This window comes from Hemitrygon akajei, unplaced genomic scaffold (assembly GCF_048418815.1).
Source record: "Hemitrygon akajei unplaced genomic scaffold, sHemAka1.3 Scf000110, whole genome shotgun sequence".
In the NCBI taxonomy this organism is placed as follows: Eukaryota; Metazoa; Chordata; class Chondrichthyes; order Myliobatiformes; family Dasyatidae; genus Hemitrygon; species Hemitrygon akajei.
The window spans coordinates 683,501-690,266 of NW_027331996.1; positions in this window are offsets into that span (position 1 = coordinate 683,501).

Here is a 6,766-nt window from a genome sequence, read left to right on the forward strand (position 1 = left end):
GTTCAGGTGCTGTTACGGAACTCTGCATAATAACAGTTCCGTACCGACCATCTGTATTAGATGCTCCCTGACTCCAAATAAAATGCTGGCAATGGAGAACTGGCCGGGTTTGTTGTCGGGAAAGTAATGGAATGTTCTGAGGCCTTCTTGAGGAGGTGGATGGAAGTGTATAGGTACTGGACATCCATGGTCATAATGAGGCGCTCAGGGCCGGGAATATTAAGGTTGTTAAAGAGTTCGTGAGCATGGGAAGTTCCAGAATGTAGATAGGAAGGGACTGAATCAAGGTCGATAAATTGAATTCGAATTCGATGTGGATAGACATTGGGTCTATCCACACACAGACACGGAAACACACTGACAAACACACACACACACACACACACACACACACACACACACACACATAGATAGACACAAAGACAGACACACACACATGCACATTAACATACAGACACAGACTCCCACGTAGAAACAGACAGAAACACACACGCACACACAAAATGCAGCTATATTTTCACATCTGCCTCCCCAGGTCTCCACTGTGTTCTGTGTACATTCAATATTCGGTCGTTTTCCATTCAACTTCTCCCTCATTTTTCCAACCTCAACAAGTTCAGGCCCGGAGACATCAAACACTCGTCACAGGTTCACTGTTTCATTTTCTTTTCAACTTCCTCCGGTGTATTGATCAGAGACTCTCTCAGCTCTCCTCTCTTCAGAATTAAACCTACGATATTGCTGTATCCCGTACAAACAAACCAATGCTGTATAGTTCTCCAAACCAGTGTACACACATCCCTCTGGTGTCCAAGGGTTTCTTCCACACTGGTCAAGGGTTCTTAGTAGCACGTCATCTCGACAAAGACTGAGCGCTGTCTGCTACCTGAGCTCGAACATAAACATACTCATATACACAAAAAGTACAGACAGACAGACAGACAGACACACACACACACACACACACACACACACACACACACACACACACACACACACACACACACACACACACACACATACACACACAGGCCTGCCCTCACACATAGGAACACAGTCACAGGCACGCACAGATTCACAAACACAGATATACAGAGAGACATAAATACACACACGCACACACACAAGCTTCGCCACAGACACATACGAACACACACAAACACATTCAGATCCACACACAAGGACACTCACAGGGACATTCACAGAGACATCAGTAAGCACATGTTGACAAACACCAACACAAAGGCACTCTCACACACCCATACACACACACACACACACACACACACACGCACACACACACACACACACACACACACACACACACACACACACACACACTCACTCACACACATATACACACACACAACGACAACAACACCTTGCTATGTTGCTTTACAGGGGACTACTAAGTTTGATGGACATGCATTAGGGTTATGGGTGGGTCCAGGACGAGCCCCCAGATATTCTGACTGTGAGTAAGGCGCTGAAGATGTTTGAGTGGTTCGTGGATATGAAAGCTTTCATTCATCATCACAAACAGCTTCCTGAAGATCCTCTCGGTGGAGTCCCCCAAAAGAAAATCTGCATCAAGAATGTATACTCTTGAGGAGAATGGTAGCAGTAAGTGATTGAGTACAAATTTAGAAGCTACAGTAACATAATTTACTTCAATATTCTGTGTCTCTCAAATGGCTCCATTGAAGTGCATGTTTACAGTGGAAGCACATTTAATTGATTGGACACCTCGGAAGGTCCAGTCACCGTTGTGGGGACAAATAACTTCCCACAAACGGCCTAAAAATTAATTCACTAAATTAATCACAATCTGATACCACGGGGAGTGCCCTTGTTTGACGCAATCGCTTTTTAAATAATTTAAACATCTTTATTTTTAAATCTGTTGAAATCTGTCCCTGTGGAGTCGCTAAATGATATTTAAAACCGCAGGCATATGCTGCCTCAAACATTCATTCAGATAGAGCGCGTGTAACACGGAGGGGTAGATTACTGGACACAGAAAATGTCTCCAATGTTGGATGCGTACTTGAGTGTGGAGAAAATACTATACGTGTTCATTGCCGTCATTGGAGTTCCTGGTGAGTGAGCAGAGCAATTCATGTTTAGTATTTCTGTGTGTTAACCGCTGTGAACCTGTTTATGATCATTTTACAAGATTCTAACTTGATGGTCATTGTAAAAATATCCATCAGAGATATCGATCCTATAAATTCAATAATCTGATTTCTCATATTTAATGACAAACGAAACTTATACTCTGCCTCTCCTCTAACTCACGGGATAGACTAGAACGTTGTTCTTACCTTTAATGAAACCCTGTCCAGAGCTGTACCAGTGCTGGGGTCAGCGGGTTCTTCGGAAAATGAGACTGGGATTGTTTTAACGGGTCTTCTCCAGAGTTAGACCACTCCTGGTAGGCAGGCATCATTCCGGGAAGGTGAGACTGGGAGGATTTTATATTTTGAAGTTCACTGTTGCTGAGATATAATAATCAGAAGAGAAACCCTGGTCCCGTGTTTCACGTCTCCCTGTCTACAGACTGTCACAGTCGGATCCCACCGCCTGTCGGTCAATAATTGGTCCTGATCACCTGAACCAGTGTCCACGGATCTGCTCACAAGACTTATCGAATTGAACTGCGCTGTAGAATTAATCCATTAACAGATCCGCTTAGTCTCGGGTTACTGCATTGTTCCCGCTTTCCCTCTGAGTCCCGTCATAAATCGGGGCACCGCTTCTCCGGAAGAAGTGTCTCGGAAAGAAACGAGAGTTTGTTTATTTCCATGAATGCTGCCTGACTTGCTGGGTTCCTCCAGTACTTTCTGTGTTTTACTCTCATTCCCATTTTGTATTGAACTGTGCTGTGGAATTAATCCATTAACGGAGCCACTCAATTTCGGGTTACTAAATTGTCCCTGAGACGCGTCGTAAACTGGGGCATCGCTTCGTCCTGATGAAGGGTCTTGGCCCGAAACGAGAATTTGTTCAATTCCATGGATGCTGCGGACCTTTTGAGTTCCTCCAGTATTTTTGCGAGCTGTTCCCTTCTGTATCTTTTCTCACCCGCGTCAGATTCTGAGTTTCCAGACGCCTGGTCAGTCACGGTTCAATCAGTGTAACCGCCCCATCAGCCATTGAACGGCGATCAGCACCGATTGTTATTTTTCACGTAGCTCGTTTTCATCGATGGCGGTTCGCCAAACATCATCTTTTCTCGACACTGAAAAAGGCAGGTCAGATATAGTGTGGCCCATGTCTGATGTTAGATCAGCCGCCGTTCATAGACTCGAGCGCTCATGAGATCTATCTGAAACCGGATCCCGCGTTAATTCCTGCAGAAACTGTTCAGTAATGTCCAGTGTCTCATCTATCTCCTTCTCTCTCAGGTGAATTTAGTGGAGATTGTGATCCTGTCTCGGGGAAAGTGCGGCCTCTCTACCTGCACCACTCGCTACCTGGTGGCCATGGCAGCGGCCGATCTACTGACCATTGTCTTCGAGGTCACGTTGATACGAATAAAATGGTATTACTTCCCGAGGAGTTTTCTGGACGTCACCCCTGTGTGCAGTGTTATCGATGTTCTGTTGTTCACTGCCACACACTGTTCTGTCTGGTTCACCGTCACTTTCACCTTTGACCGGTTTGTCGCCATTTGCTGCCAGAAGCTGAAAACAAAATATTGCACCGGGAAAACTGCGGCTGTAGTTCTAACAACAACCGGCGCACTGTTCTGTCTGAAAAACGTTCCCCGCTACTTCGCACGGGAACCCGGAGAGATAATCGACAGAATACCATGGCTCTGTAAACTCATTGACAATTATTTCACTGACCCCGTCTGGGTAGGATATGATTGGTTCGATACGGTTTTAACTCCATTTTTCCCTTTCGCTGGGATCCTGCTGCTCAACGCTCTGACAGTCAGACACATTTTAGTGGCCAGTCGGGTCCGTAAGGGGCTGAAGGGTCAGAGCAAGGGGGAGAACCGCAGTGATCCGGAGATGGAGAGCAGGAGGAGGTCTGTAGTATTACTCTTCACCCTCTCCGGCAGCTTCATTCTCCTGTGGCTGACATACGTAGTAAATGTCATATATTATCTGGTATCTGGAGAAGGGTTCTATTTCAGTCATTCTGAATGGATCTTTCACCTCGTCGGGTTTTTGATGAGAAATTTCAGCTGCTGCACGAATACATTTATTTACGCAGTGACTCAGTCGAAATTCAGGGAGCAGGTGATCAGCGCGGTGAAATATCCGGTCACCTCGGTGCTTCAGTTCATTAATAAAGACGCGTCCTGAGTCATAAGTGGCCGTAGTGTCAGTCCGGGATCCAGCGCCTGATCTCCCAGGTGTTATTCGCGAGAGTACTATACTATCGACCGCCTGCTCCGGGAGCAGCTGAGTGTTTGTATGTGGGCAGACGTCCGGGCGGAGTGGGTGGTTGATGTAGACAGCACCGTCCTGGCACTCAATGCCCCCCCCAAGATATCAGTCATAGAACTACTCCAGAATATCATTCAGTCCACTGTTACAGTTCAGTCCCACTCACCTTTCAGTCCGACGTTTGCAATGGGCAGCAGGTTGTTAGTCTGATGCTGGTTGGCTAATCCAATGTCAATCACACTAGTCTCAGCCATCCTCTTGAATGATTAGCTAATGTGAAGAAATAGGCTGGGGCTGGGGAAATGGGTGTACACACAACAACTTAAAGGCACGACTTAATGTACTGTAGTGTGGTGCAGGTAACTGGGAAATAAAACATGTACTACTTCTTTTCACAAATGGAATTACCCCAAGAAGCCCTAAGATCTGTTTATAATGAAGCACGATACTGTAAATTAAATTAAACTAACATCCACAATTCAATAGCATTTTTACTTGAAAACACTCAGCCCCCAAAGATTGTACTGAAACCTGCTTTGGATTTCTTACAGCCTTATATGCCTCACCTTGTAATAGTCTGTGTTGAATTGTTTCATAATAATGCACAATCTAGAATGATGTTACCCAACAAGACATAAGGAATGAAAAAGTCGTGTCAATATAACTCCTTCCCTTCTCGTTTTACCTCCTTTTGCCATGAACCCAGCAGTTTTCTGTTTTCTGAGAAGGTGTCTGCCCTTACGCCGATTATCTCTCAAGTCTTGCCCAGACCCCCAATTCTTAACACCAGCAACCTCTCTGCTTCTGATTTGATAAGTGGAATGTCTCTATCCTCTGTTGAAATTGTAACAGCCTTTATTGCTAGACAATCAACCAGCTGTCAGGTACCCCGTGACTGGGTTAGCGACCCAGCAGAAATGGAATACACGTTGGAGTCTGGTATTACTTCAACTAATAGTGTTTATTAGTAAACTAAGTAATACAGTACTGTAAAATGAAAATATATGAAACAGTTTAGCAATGATCTATACTGAAGTGTGAAAATAGGAATCAAAACCAAGCTCTTTCAAAGTCTAGGTGTAAATGGATAGTCTTACGATGGTGCAGAGTTCAGTTCAGTTTAGTTTAGTTCGAGGCAGTTGCTGATGTATCGTTGGAGAGAGAGAGGTGATGCCGTTGTTGCCGAACCTTCGGTTATCTTCCTGTCCTGTTATGGTCATCGACTGTGACCCCATACGACCGTTCTTCAGTGGTGGACCTGTCACCCAGGCGAGGGTGGACACACAACAAGTCCCCACCGGTCGCACCACCACGCACTGTGAGCCTCTGATCGATTCCCCCGAATCCAAACGCCCACCTTCACATGGGTGCACAACGCTCTTTCAGTGTCCCGTGGTGTCTCTGCCTGTGTCTCAGCAGAGCTGCTTTTTATCATCGCTTGCTTGACACCGGCTGTCCATCAAACCGGCTCCGCCTTGCTGTCTCTGCAAGAATCTTACAAGCAGGCAAAAGTGTCCTTGGAGCAAAGGTAAACAATCAGCCAAGGAGCCATAATATTAAATCATGTCTCTCTCTCTCATCTGCAGCAGGACGCCTCCCCCCTCTTCTTCTCCCTCTCATTAACAGCATAGTTCACAGGGGGGTCAACTCTGGACCCTATCTCAGCCTGTTTTATTCATCACACAGCTCACTCTACCCAACACCTCTGTGTACAGGGCACCATATGAAGTATACACGGAAACCAACATTTTGTACAGGAAACAATGTTTGATCAGTTTCCATTCGTAAATCTGACCTACAGTTCCAATGACCTGATTTAAGATTCGTCAAAACCGAAAAGGAATCTGAACAAATAAAATTGTACATGGACAAATTTCCTCCACCAACTCTAAGCACAAAATGATGACGAGCGATTCTGTTGTAAATCATGATAAGTGGTTGGTAGGTCGTTTCTTCATTGTTTCCTATAATCCAGGCGCTAAACAACCACAAGAACATTCGGAGTTAAATTATCTGTTGATCCCTCTGTAAAAATGGTTAAGATTTCATAGTATTTTTCGTTAATATACTGATGAACCAATAGATTCTCAGGCATACCAGAATCCTTAAACCTTATTAAACTGCGTAAGCTAACATCAACTAAAGTTACTGGAGAAAACCAATGTGGGATTACCGATAATGGGACATTGGGATATATTCCATCATCCAAACCCATATTCGGAGCGTGAGAAAACCCAGGCACCGAAAAATTAAACAAAAACTCTGTTTGTGATTTTCCAATAGTCTTCCAACACACCTTTAACAAGATGATCATTTCTTTGCTGTCCTCAATTTAATCCAGTATTTTAACATCGAATCCATTCTCC